Source organism: Mytilus galloprovincialis, chromosome 5 (genome assembly GCF_965363235.1).
Source record: "Mytilus galloprovincialis chromosome 5, xbMytGall1.hap1.1, whole genome shotgun sequence".
In the NCBI taxonomy this organism is placed as follows: Eukaryota; Metazoa; Mollusca; class Bivalvia; order Mytilida; family Mytilidae; genus Mytilus; species Mytilus galloprovincialis.
Genome location: NC_134842.1, coordinates 54,175,092 through 54,196,940, shown reverse-complemented (window position 1 = coordinate 54,196,940; position 21,849 = coordinate 54,175,092). Strand labels below are relative to the sequence as shown.

The 21,849-nt window shown below is 30.9% G+C and overlaps 1 protein-coding gene across 1 annotated transcript in view; it reads right to left on the bottom strand.

Annotated features, from left to right (window-relative positions):
• The window catches only part of LOC143076041 (septin-2-like), a 67,159-nt gene extending 45,843 nt beyond the window's left edge, over nucleotides 1-21,316 (bottom strand). The window contains exons 1-2 of the mRNA XM_076251664.1: nucleotides 21,106-21,316; nucleotides 16,147-16,189 (exon numbers count right to left, since the gene is read on the bottom strand). The gene's annotated coding sequence lies outside the window, so the exon portion shown is untranslated. The remainder of the gene's footprint in view (nucleotides 1-16,146; nucleotides 16,190-21,105) is intronic.
• Nucleotides 21,317-21,849: the final 533 nt, after the last annotated feature.

The window sequence follows — 21,849 nt, the reverse complement described above, 5'->3', positions numbered from 1 at the left end:
TGAAAATATCATTTTCGAAAATAGTAATGTTAATACCTTCTCGAAATGGGTCACATTTGGAGGAATTCAGATGTACTGTGAAATTTTGAAAGTTTAAATCGAATGTCTGATAACACCTATGCTGTCATCAAGCTGTTTCCCATTTATGATATAATACCTATCCCTTTATCTCTAATTAAAACAGAACTGACAAGCTGACAAGCTAACAAGCTGACCTTAACATTAAAGAAAACAAACCAGCGGAAGTTTAATCATGGGAATTATCAAAATATGTATAAACTATAATTTAATTTTATTTAAATTACCAAATATTATCAAATGGATTGTAAAGACAGTTTTAATTTTTTTTTTGGCCATTTAAATTTTATATCGGTTAGAATTTTAAAAGGATTGTATACAAGTCATTCAACACTCTTCAAAGTTTCGCACGAGCCTACGATAGTAAATACAAACTTGTTAATGTCTTAATAGTTTGTATGCGGTCCACCAATTGGAACCGAAATTTAAAAATTCCAATCACCAGTTCACATGTATTTTGACATGTAAATAAGACATTGGTAATGTACATATACGAGAATTTAAATAATATTTAAAATGGCACTGGAACTAATTTTTGGACTTGGTGTTTTTTCTCTAGTATTTTATCAAAATGCGGATAATATACCTAAATTTCTGATAGGATTATTAATTGTGGTATTAATATTCATTGTGGCTCTTCAACAGGACCAAATACATATAATCAAGGAAGAACTAACTAAAGTAAGTGCTCTTTGTGAAAACAATACGGAGGAGTTGAAAAATGTAATATCAAAAATGAAGACCATGTTGCAAAATTGACATAAAACTTCACGAAGGATTAGACGAAACTGTATAGGGAGATGTGCAAGGTTCTTTCACATTATACATTTTTTACCCAACTGCATTTTTACTCCAATCATCAAAGATTTAGTATGGCATGAACATTCTTATTCAAATCGTATAAACCTGAATTTCGATCAAGGATTTGTCCATTATGTAGACTCCACAGAAATAAAATGAATGGATTTAATTCACAATTCATAAAGTTGCATTCAACAATGGATATTTGAGACTATACTTTAGTCAAGATTTTAGATCAATGTCATATAGTCATTTTTAGTATTCCATTTTTAAATTAGTTATTGTACAGGGTAAAAATATAGTTAAAAAATGTTTCTAATTCATAATCAGATAACAGAATTAGGCTATATATGCAACATTATGTGAATCTATTCAATGTTATGAGGGCATTTATTAAAATTACAATGCAAACTATTAAATATGTAAAAAGAATTCAGACTCTATTTTAATTATGCAGTGTAATATTGAAGAACAATTAATGTATTGAAAAGGGAGGTAAGCTTAAAACTAATGGGACAATAAAAATCATAAGTTGAACAAAGTGGATATTTCAATATTCATGATTATATTGATTACTTTATTCTACATAAGTGTTAGGGTTGGGGGGGACCTGACCTTCCCCCTCTTTTTGCCTTATGGAGCTTCATGTTTGCTAAAGGCATAAATATATTACATTTCTTTGTACTATCATTGCTACAAACTAAAGAAAAAATAGTTTGACTATATCATAGGTAAATGTGTTTTATGATGGACTTTTCTAAGGAGTTCTGAGGGCTGAGCCATTGCATTCATGAATTCGCTAATTAAATTGTCATGAATTCAGGATACAACTACATCATAATGCAATGAACAGAGGCATTTTTTTCACCTATATTATGGATTTTACAATAAATAATTTAAATATATTTGTAAATCCTTGCTTATGAAATACGCAATAAGTTTTATGCAAATTTAGGTAATATCTATTTGTGTTACAAAACAAATAATTCCTATCATCAACATGGCTTAGGTCCCCAGTGATTTATATTTAATTATAAAACCAATATTTAAAATCTCTACAATTCAAAATGTCAGTCTCAAAAGTTTTAAACTAAAAGATTGATTGATTGATGGCTGCTTAACATCAAGTGGCAAATATTATATGTACATTTAAAAGACAAACTTATATGTTTTATGGACATGGATTTTAGCTACTTGCAAACAGTCATAAGAGATATTGTTATGCAATAAACTAACATGACACTGCTTTTTAAACATGCTTAGCTTACAAGATATTGCTGTAAGCCTTTACTCATATTGCAAGTGATTTATTTTCGCAAATTTCTTGAGTAGTAAACAATCGTGGTGAACATGTAAAACTTGGATTTTTCCTCACTTAATTACATCAAGGAAATTTGAGAAGTACCAAATGAAATTGCCATGCAATAGGCCACAAGGGCAGATCCAGCCATTTTAAAAAGGGGTGTTCCTAACCCAGGACAAAGGGGGGATTCCAACTATATGTCCCCATTCAAATGCACTGATCTGCCACAAAAGGGGGGGTTCCAAAGAAAGAAATTGGAAAGAAAGATATGGTATATTAATTCATGACACAAATCACCATACAAACCCCCCCCCCCGCTAAAATAAAAAAAACTTCCCAATAAAACAGTGCTTTTTAACTGGTGTTCATCATAAAAAAAAAAGTCAGACACCTTCAACATGGAGCAAAGCTGTAGACACATTTGCAAGTGTAAGAACGTCTCTACATCAGTTTTGATTGGACATAACCTACATCTATGCATTGAAGCACACTGTTGCCAGGCAATATCAACAAATGACAGGAGGAGAAAGACAGTTTTTAAACTCATGATGATAGCTGACAAATGTATTTGTATTATATTAAATTATTTCATAGTCTCTCATAACTCGTTATTGAGTGGCTTTTTTATACTTGTTTTACTGACTTAAAGCTGTTTATTTTATATGGAACAAGTGGTGAGATTTTAATAAAGTATTTGTCTTGTCTTTGTTAATAAATCTTACAAAACAATCTCGATGTAAAAAGTAGAGAGAACAGAATTGCGTTTATATATATATATAATGCTTGAGAAATTCATAAATTCTTATATTTTACAACAATTATATGGTTGGAATACACTATATAGAAACAAGCAAACTAAAACAAGATTTCATGAAACTTTTAAAACAGAATAAACACATTTATTTTTTAATCATTTCTATTTTTGGCTAGCATGCAGTTTGGTTTAGGTTAACATAAACTGAGAACATAAAGTATAGTCATAGAATATGTTTTTATAAAAATAAAACCTGAGTTATCTCCCTTTATATATGATTGATTGATTGTTGGTTGCTTAACGTCCTGTGGCAAATATTTCATGCATATTCAGGACGGGAACAAGTTAACAATAAACACAATAGGTAGATTGTTATAATAGAGGATGATGGTCGGGGAAATTTGGACTGCCACTGGAAAAAGAGGGTGCATTGGATAGAGACTGAAATTTTGCCTTGCAACAGGCCACCTACGGACCCCCCTTTACCTATCATACTTACATTTTCATATGTATACTCTTTTGAATAAATGCATTTTGTCTGTAGTGAGCGTAACAAGTTACTGAAATTCATTTTTATTATGCATAGTTCTTCATTCATAAATTACAAAGCAATTAGCCAAAAACATGCTGCTAAAATTTACCACATCTTTTTGCTAAATTTTAATTCATTTTGGCAGCAACCAATAAATGTTTCTATATGAAAAATTCCAGATTTGTATTACTGTGTCTGGTTTGCCTCATACTTCTTAAAAAAAATCAGTGGCAAATCTTTAAAATTTTGGTTTCAATGCCAGTCAGTCACAGGTGCTGAGAAAACTTAGCACCTCTTATAAGCATAGTATATACCTTATCAACATTGCTCAAATTAATTAATCAATTCATTAAAATAGCCATGGTTAGTTCAATTGAATAAATATTTATCCTCCTCCAATTTTACAGAAATTCTTCAATTCTGCAATAAAAATCTACTCAATACTTACATCAGGCAACTTAAAATATACAATTCACCCCTTTAAGTTAATCTGACTGTAAATCTAATTATCACTTACAATAGCTATTAGAAAAGGATTCGTATCAGATATCCTTAAGATGGCCTCAATGCATGTTTTTTCTCTGCATGTGCATCCCACAATTAACACTAAATCAATAGGTTCTCACCTGGATTCTGAGTTATGCTTCATTTTATAATTTTCAGGTTGAATTAATTAATAATAGGCAGTTAATTAGTCACAGCTTTGTTGTAGGGAAGATTTTCACCTTGATGTTAAGCATGCTGATTTTATTTTTTAATACTCATGGGGGACTATGAATTGGAAAAAGATATTCACTCATTCATTTTTAAATTGATAAAAAAAATCTATAATCTTGATTTTACTCAAAATTTAATTGGTGAAATATAAATTTGGAGAAAAAAAAATATAAACTTATTCATTTTTAAATTATTTGGTTTTGGTTTTTTTAAAGTAAGATTTTCTGTAATATTGATTTTACTTTTAATATACATGGCCGACTTATAGTGGAAAAAGATATAAACTCATTTATATGTTTTTAAAAAATCAAGTAAGAGTTATTAAAAGAAATGTCAGATTTTTGATAATCTTGATTTTACTTTTATCATATTTTGCAGAGTTGGAAAAAAAATATTAACTCAATTATATACAAAAAAGTAAGATTACATGTTCTATATGCTAAAGTGTGAAAAAGCTCAGACTAAAAATAAGTAACAGAATTAAAAGTTTTATGTTGGAACAATTAATCAATTCTTCCCCTTAAGACAATTTGATCTTTCACTCTGCTTTGGTCTTTTACTTGTGACAAAATTTTTAACAATTTCCTATTAGGATTTGATTATGGGTTAGATAAAAGTGTAAAATTGATTTAATCTTTTAAAGAGGCATATATATATTTGTCGTAGATAAATATCAAAAGTGATCCTAACTTGATAAGTCAACATAACCGAATAAAATAAACTTACTTTTATTCATTCAATTTTGATTGCCAATGAGACAACTATTCATGAGAAACCTTCGTCCTGAATATGCATGAAATATTTGCCACTGGATGTTAAGCAACCAACAATCAATCAATCATGAGAAACCAAAGGACAAAGGATACTATAAAAACAAATATTGGGCCCCTTCCAATTCCACAATGAACAACACCCATACCGTACACTAAACATAAATAAACTCATCATAGATACCAGGACTAAATTTTGTATATACGCCAGACGTGCGTTTCATCTACAAAAGACTCATCAGTGATGCTCGAATCCAAAAAAGTTTAAAAAAAAGCCAAATAAAGTACAAAGTTGAAGAGCATTGAGATCCAAAATTCCTTGCCTCAGCCCATATTATAATAAGCATTACAAAATAAGAAACAATTCAGAAGTGAAGATCATCAACATGATTTAGACTGAAAAAAAGAGCTAATAAGTAAACAATAACACCTGATGTTGTATTACATCCAATGGCAAATATTTCATGAATATTTAGGACAAAACAAAAAGAAAATTTACAATAACAAATTTAAATGAAGGCCCTGTTGAACTGTAAACAATCTGGCATATTAATTAAGTTTTTTGGGATCATCTTCATGTATAAATAAATGATTGAAAAAATGATGTGGCGAGAATATGTAAATGAAGACAGCAACCTAATGACAAAAATTGCAAAAAAAACCATCTAGATAAATTTGTTTAGATGTAAATCGAATATAATGATTTGATTTTTGTTACTTTTCTTTAATGCCTGTTCTATCATTTCTGACAGAATTTTAATTTAAACAAGAGTGCACATGCTGAAATGCCTTGTCTGTTTTATATGTTGAAATAAAATTGAGAAAGGAAATGGGGAATGACTGTAATATGAAGGTTTTAATAAAACTATCACATAAACTGATCAACACTATAAATGAACCATACCAGACAGACACTTTTTGTTCATGTAACAATCATTTCGTAAACTAAATATAGTGGTCCTATCATTTGTAATATCCAAGCATTGCTTATAATATCCAATCAACAGATCAAACAACAGGATTCTAACATTGACCAATGAACCACGAAAATGAGGTCATGGTCAAATGAAACTTGCCAGACAGACATATATATATTTGCATCTTACAATTATTCCATACACCAAATTTAATTGACCTACTGCTTATAGTATGAAATAAGGAATTGACCACACGGCTTTAACCTTGAGACATAAGGAAATGAGGTCAGGATCAGATGAACCCTACATGTCAGACATGGAGACCTAGCAAGCAGTGATATTGTTGGCTTTTTTCCAAACTACCTCTACCCATTTTTATTGGGAAAATACGTGTCATTTTCATCAAATTGGGTAATTTAAAATAAACCATGAAATTTTTTGTTGTAAATAAAAAATGATTTTTAAAAGTACTCAGGCTTACTAAATTGAGCACATCAAAAATACCTCAATATATCATGAAACAAAAATATTAGCAATACCACTGACAACTGAACATTAAATATGGTTTAAACCATTGAACTATTGAGAGTGCGTTTTTCTTTCCATTCAAATTAAGATTTGCTTTTTCAACGATTGAATAAAAATCACCACTCCTCAATATTCTTTAACCCTTTAGTAAATATATACTTTTATTAAATCTAGTGTTAACAAAACATTAAAATGTTCAAGTGCCAGTAGTTTGTTATGGTTCCCCAACATGCCTAATTGTAACAGCCATTTAAATTCTAATTATACATTGTATATATTTATATTTCATGTGGCGAACTATAAGATCTGGTGAGGTAATAGCGAAAGTGCAAAGTCAGCGTATCTAAATAAATGGTCTTGCAACTGATTTTTGGATTAGATTATTTTTCACTACCATTTTATTGAAATGAAAATATCATAGTTCTCTTATAGTAAATATCTTTAAATTGTTGAATGTGTTAAACAAGAGGCTGTCAGAGAGACAGCAAACCGGATTTATTAACATTCATTTGTGTCCTGGTATTTTTCAATTTCACAAGGACCATAACTGATGATATCAAATTTGACCTCCATTTTGTCATCAGTAAAAACATATTAATATTTAATAAAAGTCAAAATCGTCATTATTGAACTTGACCTCCATTTTGTTGTCAGTAACAACATATAAAAATTTTAAAAGGTTTGGTTGAACTGTTCATGAGTAAATGCACGGACACAACATTTTTTAAACTTTCAAGAATCGTAACTCCTGAACGGTAAAAGTCAAAATCGTCATTATCGAACTTGACCTCCATTTTGTTGTCAGTAACAACATATTAAAATTTTAAAAGGTTTGGTTGACTGGTTCATGAGTAAATGCACGGACCGACATTTTTTAAACTTTCAAGAACCGTAACTCCTGAACGGTAAAAGTAAAAATCGTCATTATTAAACTTGACCTCCGTTATGTTGTCAGTAACAACATATTAAAATTTTAAAAGGTTTGGGTGAACGGTTCATGAGTAAATGCACGGACACAACATTTTTTAAACTTTCAAGAACTGTAACTCCTGAACGGTAAAAGTAAAAATCGTCATTATTGAACTTGACCTCCATTTTGTTGTCAGTAACAACATATTAAAATTTTAAAAGGTTTGGTTGAACGCTTCATGAGTTAATGCACGGACAACATTTGGTTGCCGCTCGTAATTGCCCGCCCGCGGTACATCCCCAAATCAATAACCGACATTCTTGACACAAAAATCCTGTTAAAAATCTTTACTCAGCTTTCAGTTTTTAATCAAAATTAAAATCATGTCTTTCAGAAAAACAACAAATTTGGACTTCTTCACAAATAGCATAAAAATATGCTGTAAGAAGAAATTTCAACAAAATGTTAAAAACAAAGCTTTTGAAACAATTCCACTTTTGCTTGAACTCAGTAAATGACTGTATGCAGTGACGGATCCAGCCATTTTAAAAAGGGGGGGGGGGGTCCCCAACCCAGAGTAAAGGGGGGTTCCAACTATATGCTCCCATTCAAATGCATTGATCGGCCAAAAAAAAGGTGGGTTCCAACCCCCGGAACCCTCCCCCTGGATCCGCCACTGGTATGGATTAATTAAAGTTTTTAACAAATTAAGCATATACGCTATTCATATTTAATATTTATCTGCATTGTATATATATGCATATTTATCATATTTAAAATTAGACACACCAGTACAAAAAGGTTTCGTAATAATAGATGCACATTTAAAGCATGCTTAAACTACAACAATATTGTCAAAGACAGTTTTAATTTGTTTTTTTTGGACATTTAAATTTTATATCGGTTAGTATTTTAAAAGGATTGAATACAAGTCATTCAACATTCTTCAAAGTTTCGCACGAGCCTTAGTTACGATAGTAAATACAAACTTGTTAATGTCAAATCAATTCAAATCAAATCTAATCATTTTATTGGTGTAAAATCCAAATATTGGATTGTTACCAAGACAAACATGACAATCATTACAAACATATAATATCTAAATTTAAACACAATTATATTCTGATAAGACTACCGGGTATATATTTAAATGTCTTAATAGTTTGTATGCAGTCCACCAATTGGAACAGAAATTTAAAAATTCCAATCACCAGTTCACATGTATTTTGACATTTAAATAAGACATTGGTAATGTACATATACGAGATTAAAAAGGCATTTGAAATTATTTTTGTACTTGGTCTTTTTTCTCTAGTATTCTATCAGAATGCAGATAATATACCTAGATTTCTGAGAGGGTTATTAATTGTGGTATTAATAATCATTGTGGCTCAACAACAGGATCAAATACATATTATTAAGGATGAACTAGCTAAAGTTAGTGCTCTTTGTGAAAACAATACGGAGGAGTTGAAAAATGTTATATCAAAAATGAAGACCACGTTGCAAAATTGATGTAAACTTGTTAATGTCTTAATAGTTTGTATGTGGTCCACCAATTGGAACCGAAATTTAAAAATTCCAATCACCAGTTCACATGTATTTTGACATGTAAATAAGACAATGGAAATGTACATATTCCTGATTAAAATGGCATTTCAACTTATTTTTGGACTTGGTGTTTTTTCTCTAGTATCCTATCAAGATGGGGAAAATATACCTAAGTTTCTGAAAGAATTATTAATTGTGGTATTAATAATCATTGTGGCTCTTCAGCAGGATCAAATACACATTATTAAGGATGAACTAGCTAAAGTTAGTGCTCTATGTGAAAACAATACGGAGGAGTTGAAAAATGTTATATCAAAAAATGAAGACCACATTGCAAAATTGATGTAAACTTCACCACGGATTAAACAAAACTGTAAAGGGAAATGTGCAAGGTTCATTTCGCATTTTACATTATTTCTACAGATGCATTTTGACTTTGTGGATCTAAGATTTTTGTAATAATAATTATGGCATTAACAATCTTATTCAAATCGAATCAACCTGAGTTTTTATCGAGGATTTCTTCATTTATATGTAGACTCAGGAATAATCAAGATGTCTAAATAGTTTGTATGCGGTCAACCAATTGGAACCGAAATTTTAAAATTCCAATCACCAGTTCACATGTATTTTGACATGTAAATAAGACATTGGTAATGTACATATATCTTATTTAAATCGCATCCACCTGAGTTTCTATCGAGGATTTCTCCATTATAAAGACTCAGGAATAATCAAGATGTCAAAAATGAATGGAATTAAATTTAATTCACGATTCATATAGTATATATGTACAACAATGGAAATATGAAACTACATTAGTCAAAAATGAGGACCACATTACAAAATTGACATAAACTTCACGAAGGATTAGACGAAACTGTATAGGGAGATGTGCAAGGTTCATTTCACATTATACATTTTTTACCCAACTGCATTTTTACTCCAATCATCAGATTTAGTATGGCATGAACATTCTTATTCAAATCGTATAAACCTGAATTTCGATCAAGGATTTGTCCATTATGTAGACTCCACAGAAATAATCATGATGTCAAAAATGAATGGATTTAATTCACAATTCATAAAGTTGCATTCAACAATGGAAACATGAGACTACATTAGTCTAGATTTTAGATCAGTGTCATGTATAGTCATTATAAGCATTCATTTTTTAAATTAGTTTTTGTACTGCTTAAAAATATTGTTAAACTTTTTTCTAATTCATATTGGAATTATATATTGTGGCTATTCATGTAACATTCTGTGGAAATTTTCAATATTATGAGGGCATTTTCTAAAATTACAATGCAAACTATGAAATATGTTAAAAGAATTTGAACTGTATTTTAATTGTGCAGTGTAAAATTTAAAAACAAAGTATTTAAAAACAAGGGAGGTAAGCTTCACTAATGGAGCCAATCTCCCATACAGACAGAGTTATCGTCCTTTCCTCGAGGAAAGGACGATAACTCTGTCTGTATGGGAGATTGTAATAGAGCAATGCAAATCATAAGTTCATCAAAAGTCTACACACCTGAAATATTTGCAATATGTTCTTTCAATACTCATGATTATAATGGTTTCTTAATTTTCCATAAATGTAAGGGTTGCAGAGGCAGATTAAGGGTTTGGGGATCTGACCCCCTCCCTTATATATATATATGGAGCTTCAAATACAATGCAAACATTGAGTCTTGCCAAGGGAGCCTCTCTTTTCTCAAGAATCCTGGATACTCCCTTAGGGTTCAGTTTAGGCTTAAAGTGAGGACTAAAGATTTTGAGGATTTGTTTTACGTTAGAGAGATGTTTGAGAAATTGTGTTAGGCACAAGTTAGGGTTACTTTAATAAGGCTTATATGGTATGGGACCACTTGAGTAAAAGAATGCTTATTTATCATAAGTGATAGTGTGACCAGAAAATGTAAATGTGGAAGGATTTTTCAGGGTATTCAAGGCTTAGTTGTTCAATTTTGAAAGTAGTCAGGAATTCACCAGTTAAATCGTCATGAATTCAGGATTTAGTTAAATCATAATGTGAGATTGGACACATTATTTTCACAGAAATTTTGAATTCCACAATGAATAAATAAAATATCATTGTAAATCCTTGCCTATGCAATAAGTTTAACGCAAAGTTGAATCATCTTGTGTTACCAAACAAATAATTCATAACACCAACAAGACTTAAGTTTCCAGAGATTAATATTTAAAAAAAAAACCAAATATTTAAAATCTACACAATTCAAAATGTCAGTCCCAAAAGCTTTATACGAAGCACTGATTGATTGGTGTCTGCTAAACATCAAGTGACAAATTTTACATGTAAATTTAAAAGACAATCTTATATGTTTTATCAAGGATTTGTATAGTACTATACAAATCCTTGGTTTTATGGACAGGAATTTTAGCTACTTGCAAACACTCATACAAGATATTGTTATGTAATAATCTAATTTTCACTAGTGATTTTTTTTTGCAACTTTCGTAAGTAGAAAAGTATGGGATATATAGATCGTTGCAAACATGTAAAACTTGGATTTTTCCTCACTTCATTACATCAAGGAAATTTGAGAATCGCCAAATTAAATTACTGTGCAATAAGCCAGAATGCGAAATTAAGTTGGTTTTCAGTAATCGACATGATTGATTGATTGTTTACCACTTTTAAAACTATTGTACTATTGCATGGTGTCTAGTGTTTATTGGGGGAGGAAGCCTGAGTTTACAGAGAAAACCACAACCTTCTTCAGAAAAACCAAAAATCCTAGCAAATTAAGATTGGAGTAGAGCACACCCGTCTTTCCTTTTACTCATATGAATAAAACTGAGAATGGAAATGGAGAATGTACGTGTCAAAGAGACAACATTAAATGACCAAAGAGCAGATAACAACCAAAGGCCACCAATGGGTCTTCAATGCAGCGAGAAATTCCTGTACCCAGAGGCGTGCTTCAGCTGGCCACAAAATAAAAATGTATACTAGTACAGTGATAATGGAAACCAAACTAAACTCTGAAATATATAAAAGAAACTAAATTAAAAATAATACTTAATGGAGAAGCAGCAAAAACAATTTGAGGATCAAGTGCATGTTCTTTTACGTTCCAGTTTGTCAAGCAAAACCTACAAGTTTTTTGTCCAGAAAAAAAAAAACGGGAAATAAAAATATGGTGCATGAATTATGACACTTTAATCCCCATACAGACTAAAAAAAAACAAAAACAAATAATCAGTCCTTGCCTTGAAGGCATAAAACTTTGCTCAGTGCTTGGAGCACAAAAATCATGCTCGAAGTGTGAAGTCCAGCAATTTGATTGGTTGATTCTTGAGTCTGAGTACAAAAATCGTGCTCGAAAGTTTTATGACCGCAAGGCCTGGTGTTCATCATTAAAGTGTTATGGACACCTTCAACACGGAGAAAAGCTGTAAGACACATTTACAAGTTCAAGATGGTCCCTACAACAATTTTGATTGGATATAACCTACATCTAACCATTGAAGAACACTGTTGCCAGGTAATATCAACAAATGACAGGCGAAAGACAGTTTTTAAACTCATGTTAATTAACTTGTATTTGTATTATATTAAATTATTTTATAGTCTCTTATAACTCTTTATAGAGTGAATTTTATGATACTTTTATAGTAGAGTTGACACATTTATCATGTTTATTTTCAAATCAATTTTATTTTTGGCTAGCATGCAGTTTTGTTTAGGTTAACATCAAGCTACAGTATCAGTTCATGTTGTTTTAAAAATAAAACCTCAGTTATCTCCCTTTAAGCATCATATTTTTTCAGTTTACTAATATTTTTATGTATTTTTATATCATAAGTTCTATTGAATAAATGCATTTTTTCTGTAGTAAGTGTAAAAAGTTAAACAAGTACCTGGGTGAAATCTATTTATCTGTGATTCATAGTTCTTCGAGGGTGGTAAAGGGGGGTACTGAACACGGAAACACGTGAAATAAAAATCGCAAAAACGTAGCACGAAAAATAAAAATCAGGAAAAACGAAGCACGATAAATAAGATCGTAAATATGAAGGAAACAAGTACCAGAAGTTATATCCAGTCGTTCTTGCAGATCATGCAGCCATTAGTAATGAACATTGTAGACCTTGCGGTCACCTTTTAGCGTCCGCTACTTGCATCTTACTTGATAACAAATTGAATTCATAGACTAGCAATTTGATGGACTTCATTAATACCATACATATTGCAAAAGCAAAAGTAGAATGGTAACAATATACACATCAATTTCTATAAGTTTACACAAGACGTGAAGTTTCAGAAGGTATTATAACACACTGACTTTTTAATCAAATTCGGGACCTGCACGAGAAATTAAGAGCACTGACACGAAACACAGAAAATTAATAAGGGGAAACATGAAGCACGCAAATCGAGCCAAACACGAGAACACGAGAAATAACACGTTAAAACACGAAAATACGTGAAATAAAAAGGCCGAAAACGTTGCACGAAAATAACCCTTTACCACCCTCTTCTTCATTCATAAATCACAAAGTTAAATTAGCCTTAAACATGTCGCTGAAATTTACCACATCTTTTTGTTCAATTTTAATTCATTTTGGCAGCAAACAATAAATGTTTCCATTTGAAAAATTCCATATTTGTATTACTTTGTCTGTTTTAGTTTGCTTCATACCTCTTAAAAATCTTTAAAATTTTGGTTAATACTCCACTAGCTTTCAATGGTATAGTGTCGCATGTGCTGTGAAATAAGTAGACCATAACTGCATTGCTCAACCTAACCAATTAATTAATTAAATAACCATTATCATAATAAAATTTCAAACAAATTAAGATTCATCTTCCTCCAATTTTACAGAAAATCATCAATACTGCAATTTTAAAAGTCTACACAATACTTACAACATAAAACTTAAAATATACAATTCTCCCACTTAAGTTAATCTGACTGCAAAACTTATTATCACTTACAATAATTATTTAAAACAGGAAGTATCAGGTATCCTTAAGATGGCCTCAATGCATGTTTTTTCTCTGCATGTGCATCCACAATTAACTCTCAATCAATAGGATCTACCTGAATTCTGAGTCATGCTTCATTTTATAATTTTCAGGTTGAATTATTAATAATATAGGCATTAATTAGTCACAGCTTTGTTGTAGGGAAGATTTTCACCTTGATGTTGTTTTACATCATGCTGATTTTATTTTAATATTGGAAAAATGTATGAACTCATTTATTTATTTTTAAATTGTTTGGTTTTGGTGTTTTTAGGGAGGATTTTTTATATTCTTGCTTTTATTTTTCAACATACATGGTGACATTTAATGTGGAAAAAAATATGATTTCATTTATGTTCAAATTATTATTTTTTTCAGTCAGATTTTCGATAATTTACTATTATTGTACAATTAGTGGCAGAGTATATATTGGAAAAAATATAAACTCATTTATTTTCTCAATTGCATGTTTTTAAACAAAAATTATAATCTTGATTTAACTTATATTATTGAAGACTTGGCAGAGTATAGATTAAAAAAAAGACATGTACTCATTTATTTAAAAAAAAATAGTTTAAAAAAAAACAAGATTGCATTTTCTATATGCTAAAGCTTATGTGATAAAGCTCAGACTAAAAATAAGTAACGTAATTAAAAGTTTTATGTTGCATTCTTCCCCTTAAGACGATTTGATCTTTCACCCTGCTTTGGTCTTTTACTTGTGACAAAATTTTACACAATTTTCCATATATTAGGATTTGATAATGAGTTAGATTGTAAAAGTAAAATTGATTTAATCTATTAAAGAGGCATATATATATATTTGCCATAGACAAATATCAAAAGTGACCTTAACATGATAAGTCAACATAGAATAAACTTTTTATAATTCATTCAATTTTGATGGCCAATGAGACTATTTATGAGAAACCAAAGGACAAAGGATTAAAACAACCACCGGGGCCCTTCCAATTCCACAATGAGCAACTGACCCATACTGTACAGTAGATAACATAATAGAGCGTGAGCATGAAAAAAATAGAAACAATTCAGAAGTGTTAACCATCAACCTGATTTAAAGACTGAAAAAAAAAAATGAAAAGTAAACAATAACATCTGACTTTGTATAACATCCGGTGACAAATATTTCATACATATTCAGAACAAAAAAAGAAAATTTACACTAAATCTGAATGCTGCGGCCCTGTCAATGTGTAAGAAATTAAGGGTATTATTGAATACAGGCTACAATTTTGCCTTGTGTATTGATTTTTTGGGCTAGTCAAGTTTAAGCAAAAAACTCTCCACAAGAGACCAAAATGACACAGAAAATAACAACTACAGGTCACTATACAGCCTTCAACAATGAGCAAAGCCCTTACCATGTAGTCAGCTATAAAGGCCTTGAAATGACAATGTAAAACAATTCAAACAAGTAAATGCACAGCCTAATTATAGCCTTGATCAAGCATCATTGACAAACATTGTTACTTCTTAAATATCAAAACAAATGCCTTTCTTTTCAGCCTAATGTAATGATAAAGACTTGTATTGTAAACAGATAAGTTATTTGGGTATACCACATTGCCAGTTTAGTCTATAATTATCACTATTAATGAAAACTGTTTCCTGTATTGTTTATAATTACAAAGTACCTTGCTAATTTAACTTCAATACCTATTAATGGGAGATAACTCTAGTGACCAAAAGGCAAAATGTTCCAATATCTTTTAGTTGTTTTTTTTATCTAAAATCTAGGAAAATAACTTTAGGGAGGAAAGAAAACATGTCTTGTTCAAATCATTATAACTCTTAAAATCAGTGTTATATTTAGCTACTCTATGATGGCTTCATTAATGCCTGAATGCCTAGATATTTGTTTAATAAAAAAAAATATAAAGTAATCATTCAGAATTAGCTCTGCATGGTTTTTACCTTTCTCAATGAAATTGATCTGTATGCTAACTTATCATCTCTCCCACATGGCCAAAATCAAAATGCAGGACTCAAGAAGAGTTTCCAGTGTAAAAGGATTTCAGGCCCTCTTAAGCAGGAGAGATCTTAAACTGAGAGGTACTGAATTATTCCAGTTACAAATAAACTCAAACTTTCAAAAGGGAGATAATTATTATAAAGGACATTAAGAATGTCTCTTTTCAATAAAAAAACCCTTAAAACTGGGACTATTAAACTAATAAATATAACAATGGTAAGTGCAATGCTATTACACCGTAATAAATATTCTGTATTACAAGACTTAGCTTAAAGGGAGACAACTCTTACCTGATATAAATGTCAATCTCTTCAGATAACAATCAACTTGTACCTTAAAAGAAAATAGACAAAAAGATCATCTCACCCACTAGTCCAAAAGTTATTAAATATAAAGGTAGAATTTTAATACACAACGATACTCAATAATATACTAACCTCTTTACATTTATCTAGAACATTTCCTTAATTAAACACACTATCACTTAACATGGTCATTCTTTATAATTACACTTGGAACTCTTATTGAATATCCGTGTCATAGTATTATAATAGATGAGACAATGATCTTGATTGACTCATAGTTTTTATAACACCACTTTCAGCACCCTTGGATAAATCATATATTAGTTAGTTTTTATGGGGGAGGAAGCCAGAGTGCCTAGAAAGAACCATCAACTTTCAGTAGATCAGAATTGTAGGTTCTTGCATAAAGCAGAATTTAATCAGACTGATTAACCCTTTCCTCCATTATTTTTTTGTTTTTGCATACTTCATTCACATAGGATTTTTCAACAAAATATTGAAAATACCCTTTGAAGTATTAATGCATTGTGATAAACAAATAATCCATCAAATAAATTTTAGTTGGATAATAAGAATATCCTTTTCATTTTCAATACAAATTTTATTAAGTATGATGCAGACACTTTGTAGTGAAAGCGTTTCAATTGAGGTACTACACAGGCAACAAAAAAGGCGTCATTATGGAGTAAAGGGGTGGCGTCAAAAGGCGTCATTATTGAGTAAAGGGGTGGCGTCATTATGGAGTAAAGGGGTGGCATCAAAAGGCGTCATTATGGAGTAAAGGGGTGGCATCAAAAGGCGTCATTATGGAGTAATGGGGTGGCGTCAAAAGGCGTCATTATGGAGTAAAGGGGTGGCATCAAAAGGCGTCATTATGGAGTAAAGGGGTGGCATCAAAAGGCGTCATTATGGAGTAAAGGGGTGGCGTCAAAAGGCGTCATTATTCAGTAAAAGGGTGGCGTCAAAAGGCGTCATTATGGAGTAAAGGGGTGGCATCAAAAGGCGTCATTATGGAGTAAAGGGGTGGCATCAAAAGGCGTCATTATGGAGTAAAGGGGTGGCATCAAAAGGCGTCATTATGGAGTAATGGGGTGGCATCAAAAGGCGTTATTATGGAGGAAAGGGTTAACATATTTTGTATTAGCTAACTCTTCATACATAATGTTTGAGACAAATTAAGTTTGGGTAGTCAATAAAAAACATTCAGGAGCATCAAAATCATAATGAGTCTGAACACAGAGGCAAAACAACTTCTAGGGTCAACATAAGAAATTCAACACTGTGGATTTTTTTTTATAGTTTATAGGAAATATCCTCAATGAGAAGTCTTGCCTTGGTGACACTTGAAACCCTCCTTTTGCTAAATTTAGTACCTCAAAAGAGGCATGTAAAGGATCTAAAATGACATTTAAGTCATATGCACTCATTCAAATTAAGTCAAATTATATGAGATTAAAAACATAGCTTATAACATGAAGGTGATGCATTAATTAATAGGTACTCTAGTGTTTAATATCTTGCATTGTGATTTTACGGAAATAAGAAGATATAAAAATTGGAGAGTTGGAGATTGATTGACCCATATTTTTTTCTTTTCATGAAAAAAACATCAGATGAACTAGAATACAACTATTTACAAACTCTTCCTTCATGCAAAATCTGGGTACAGTTTTATTGAATTTATTTGTTTTTATAAAAATGGTTAAAAGGAAGTTTTGGGCTTATTCAAATGTAAATGTTTTTAACATCTGTCTTAAAACTAGCACTATGAAAACAAACCAAAATGTGACTATTTCTGCAAAATATATCAGAACAAATTCATGAATGAAAAAAGTACAAAAAGTACAAAAATAGTATAGAGTAACTACTAACCTGCCTGAGAGGTGATGTAATTCTGTAATTAACTTTATAACATAAACCACAAACTGCCAGGTGGAATAAACAGATCCTCTAAGGCCAAGCAAAGAAATGTCTAAAACCACAAATTGCCAGGTGGAATTTACACTGATCCTCAGAGTTCAAGCAAATAAAGTTCTTCAGCAACAACTGCCAGGTGGAAACACAGATCACAAGGCAAAGCAAATATAGTTCTAAAACCACAAACTGTCAGGTGAAAATAAACATATTCTCAGGCCAAGTAAAGATAGTTCTTAAACCACAAACTGCCAGGTGGAAATAGAACCTCTAAGGCCAAACAAAAATAGTTCTCAAACCACAAACTGCAAGATGAAAACATATCCTCTAAGCCAAGAACATATAATTCTTAGACAAATCTGCCAGATGGAAGCACATACTCAAAGGCCAAACAAATTATCTCAAACTGCAAGGTGGAATTAACATATTATGTTAGGCTAAGAAAATAATAATTCTTAAACTATAAACTGCCATACATCCTGTAAGGCCAAGCAAATATGGTTTTTAAACCAAAAACAGCCAGGTGAAAACATCATTTAAGACCAAGCAAATATAGTCTTTATACAGTAGCACTTTCAGATATGAACCTTCCATCAAATAATGTTTCATATAGACTACACAGATAGTTCCTAAAAGATAATATTTAAAGACAAAAATTCTCCAAGTACAAAGATATTATGTCTATTCTGTTCGAAGCCAACATAATTATACGCTTGTGTTTATAGCTCGAGATCTCCTAGAATGAGTTTTTTCCTATCAGTTAATAAGGTAAAATAGCTAAACATTTTAAACCAATCTATATCTGATTTCCAAACATAAGTTTGACTCAAAAGATAAATTAGGTAGATGAATAATTTCAAATACAATCTTTGAATAAAGTACCAGTATTTTAATAAATTGGTCACTTATAAGATTTACTTCTGGAGAAACCAGTAGGCCAATGAAATTAATATATACCAGATAAAAAGACACTATTAATAATTACAAACATAAGTATCAACACAGAAAAAAATACACTGTATGAAAATAGATACAATAATAATACAGCTAATTATGATCAATAATGTAAGATGTCAGAATTAAGTACCTTAGTACTATCTACTAGCTACTGATACTGAGGGTGTAAAGCATGGTATAATCTGGAGTGATTAATCTCAATGTACACCAATGAACTCTGAGGTGAAAAGTTGCTTTGTCTCATAGGAAATACTATTCCAGGTATAAGAACTGTATAGTATCTACACTACTCAGAAGGTTACCAATACGTGGGGTTACAAGCATTGAAGCAAGTTATAATGTAGAAAGCCTTGGAATATAATAGAACAGTAAATAAACCTAAGTTGTCAGTCATAAGCACTTACAGTTGTCTCATCGGCAATCATACCCTGTACCATATTTTTATATATAGTACCAAGGATGTGTATAGTACTATCTACAAGGTGTTGTATGTAAATTAAGAAATTATTGCGAAAAGAATCATGAAAGCAATAATAAAATTGTGAATGCATTAAGTTTCAGTAGTGATTTGCATTGATAAAGTATTTAAATCAGCATTCATTTTGCATTTTAGCCAGAGGTCAAGGTTTCACATTACCGGTAATAGATGCTACAAATAATTTCTGAATATACAGTATCAAATTATTGCATTACTGAAGATGTAAAGTATATTATAATCTAACATGATTAACCTCTATGTATTATATGTACAGACATCAGAATTATCTGTACATCTGTATCTGGTAGATATTATCTAATAGCCTTGCACAGTGCACAAGATCTCGTAATTTAGGAAATGGAACCCACAGTCATAATTCGTTGCTTGTTATTATTTGTGATTTGGGGTATGTAAGGTTGAAAGCATTATGGAAAATCATAGGTGCATCTTAAAATTTGTTTTGGCAGCAATAGTTGCCTTAGAAAATGATACAAGCATTTATGTAGTTTACATGGCTCTTCCACATCCCCAACCAGTGATACCCACCAGACCGACAAGTTCACCTTACAATTAATCAATTCATATACCAAATGTTAATCAATTCCTTATTATAGTATTTGAAAAACAGACCATGAACACAAAAACTTAATATTCAAGACAAATGAACCATGAAAATGAGGTCAAGGTCAGTTAAAGTTTAAAATGAGGAAACACTTTTTTGGAATATATTGATATAGCAACATTTTCATGATGAATGAACATGGTAATTTTAGGAGGGGTGTCAATAAATCAGTATTTGATTGTTATCCATTATACAGACATCTGTTCTTGTTTCTTGTGCTGTTGGTTTACTCCCTCATTGACATAGCCTCACTTCTTGTCTTTATCATATCCACAATATTTATACCAATAAAGTATGATATAAATACTCCAATGATAAGAACCTTTGGTACCTAAAGCACTACATATCAATACACCAAATTTGCCAATGGGTGACAAGCATTTTTCTCATTTATAAGTGTTACATTGTACCAACACATAGTTAATAAATTGCATGTTCAGTGTGTGTCTCAATTCTGTCCAGTTAATCTTTTCTACAGTTTGTAGTTGACAATCTGCCAGTGAGCTATTCAAAACATGGCAATGAATACAGTTTGAATGGACTAAATTTAAAATTTGCCCTGTCAAGTTTGGGTTAAGTTGAAATATAGACCAAAGCTCAAGCAGCCCTCTACACTGAGGTTGAGAGTTTGAATCCTGCTTGTTGCAAGGTGCAACTATTTTATTTATCGGTCTCATCCAAGTGCTCCTGAACAGGAGGGAATTACAAAAGAAGAAGAAGATGCATTTGATTCATTCTTTATAGACTAGATTGCTAGTTTTCCTTTGCCAAGGTTGTTGGTTCTCTATGGACACAATGGCTTCGTCCACCATTGTCCACCAATGAAAACTAGCCCCTGTGACATAGCAAAGACTGCTAAAAGTGACATTTGAAAACTTTGAAAACTCTAAAGTCAACCAATAGATCATAAAAAAGATAAAATACTTTTGCCAACAATTTTAAATTATTTTAAAAAGTACTAAAGAAATCTTACCTTATCAAGAAAGACAATAGCACTGTGTTGCCAACAATTAGACTGTGGACCTTATTAAACCTGTAAGGCTTCTTCCTGTTATAATTATAACTTAAGAACTATTTCCTGATTGTTATTGTAATCAAATTCAATAAAATTTGTTTCCCTATTTAATTAAAAAATTTGAATTTCACTTCAGTTTCTCTAAATGTAGAATTGTATAAAATATAAGGAAATAAAACTTTCATATTTCCGTGTGATTTGATAAAAAAAAATGATTTTCATATTGCAAAAGTTTTGTTATAATACATGTATTCTGAAAACAACATACGACCAAAAATTTTTAATTTTTGCGGTTGTATAAAAAAGAGGCGCACTGTTTACACTGACCTATATTTGTTTTCTTTTTACCTAGATCATATATTCCTCTCTGTACGATAGTTGTCTAATTGGCATTTATAATACATCTGCGTATATTTATGACAAAAAGATATTTTTTTCAGAATCTGAAATAAATTTAGCCAGATCAGCTATTGTTTTCTGAATAAAACTGATCGTTTGACACAATTAAGTGGTCCTTTAACCTGTCAATTCAGATGACATATTAAGATAGCACACTAATTGGAAAGTTTGTGGAGTCTCAATACAAGTACTTATTTCAAAATAGGAAACTATGACAAATACAAGCTTATATTATTATGAATATTCATGAAATATTTGCCACTGGACAAGGAAATAAAAAATATACATGCTTCGATAAATGAA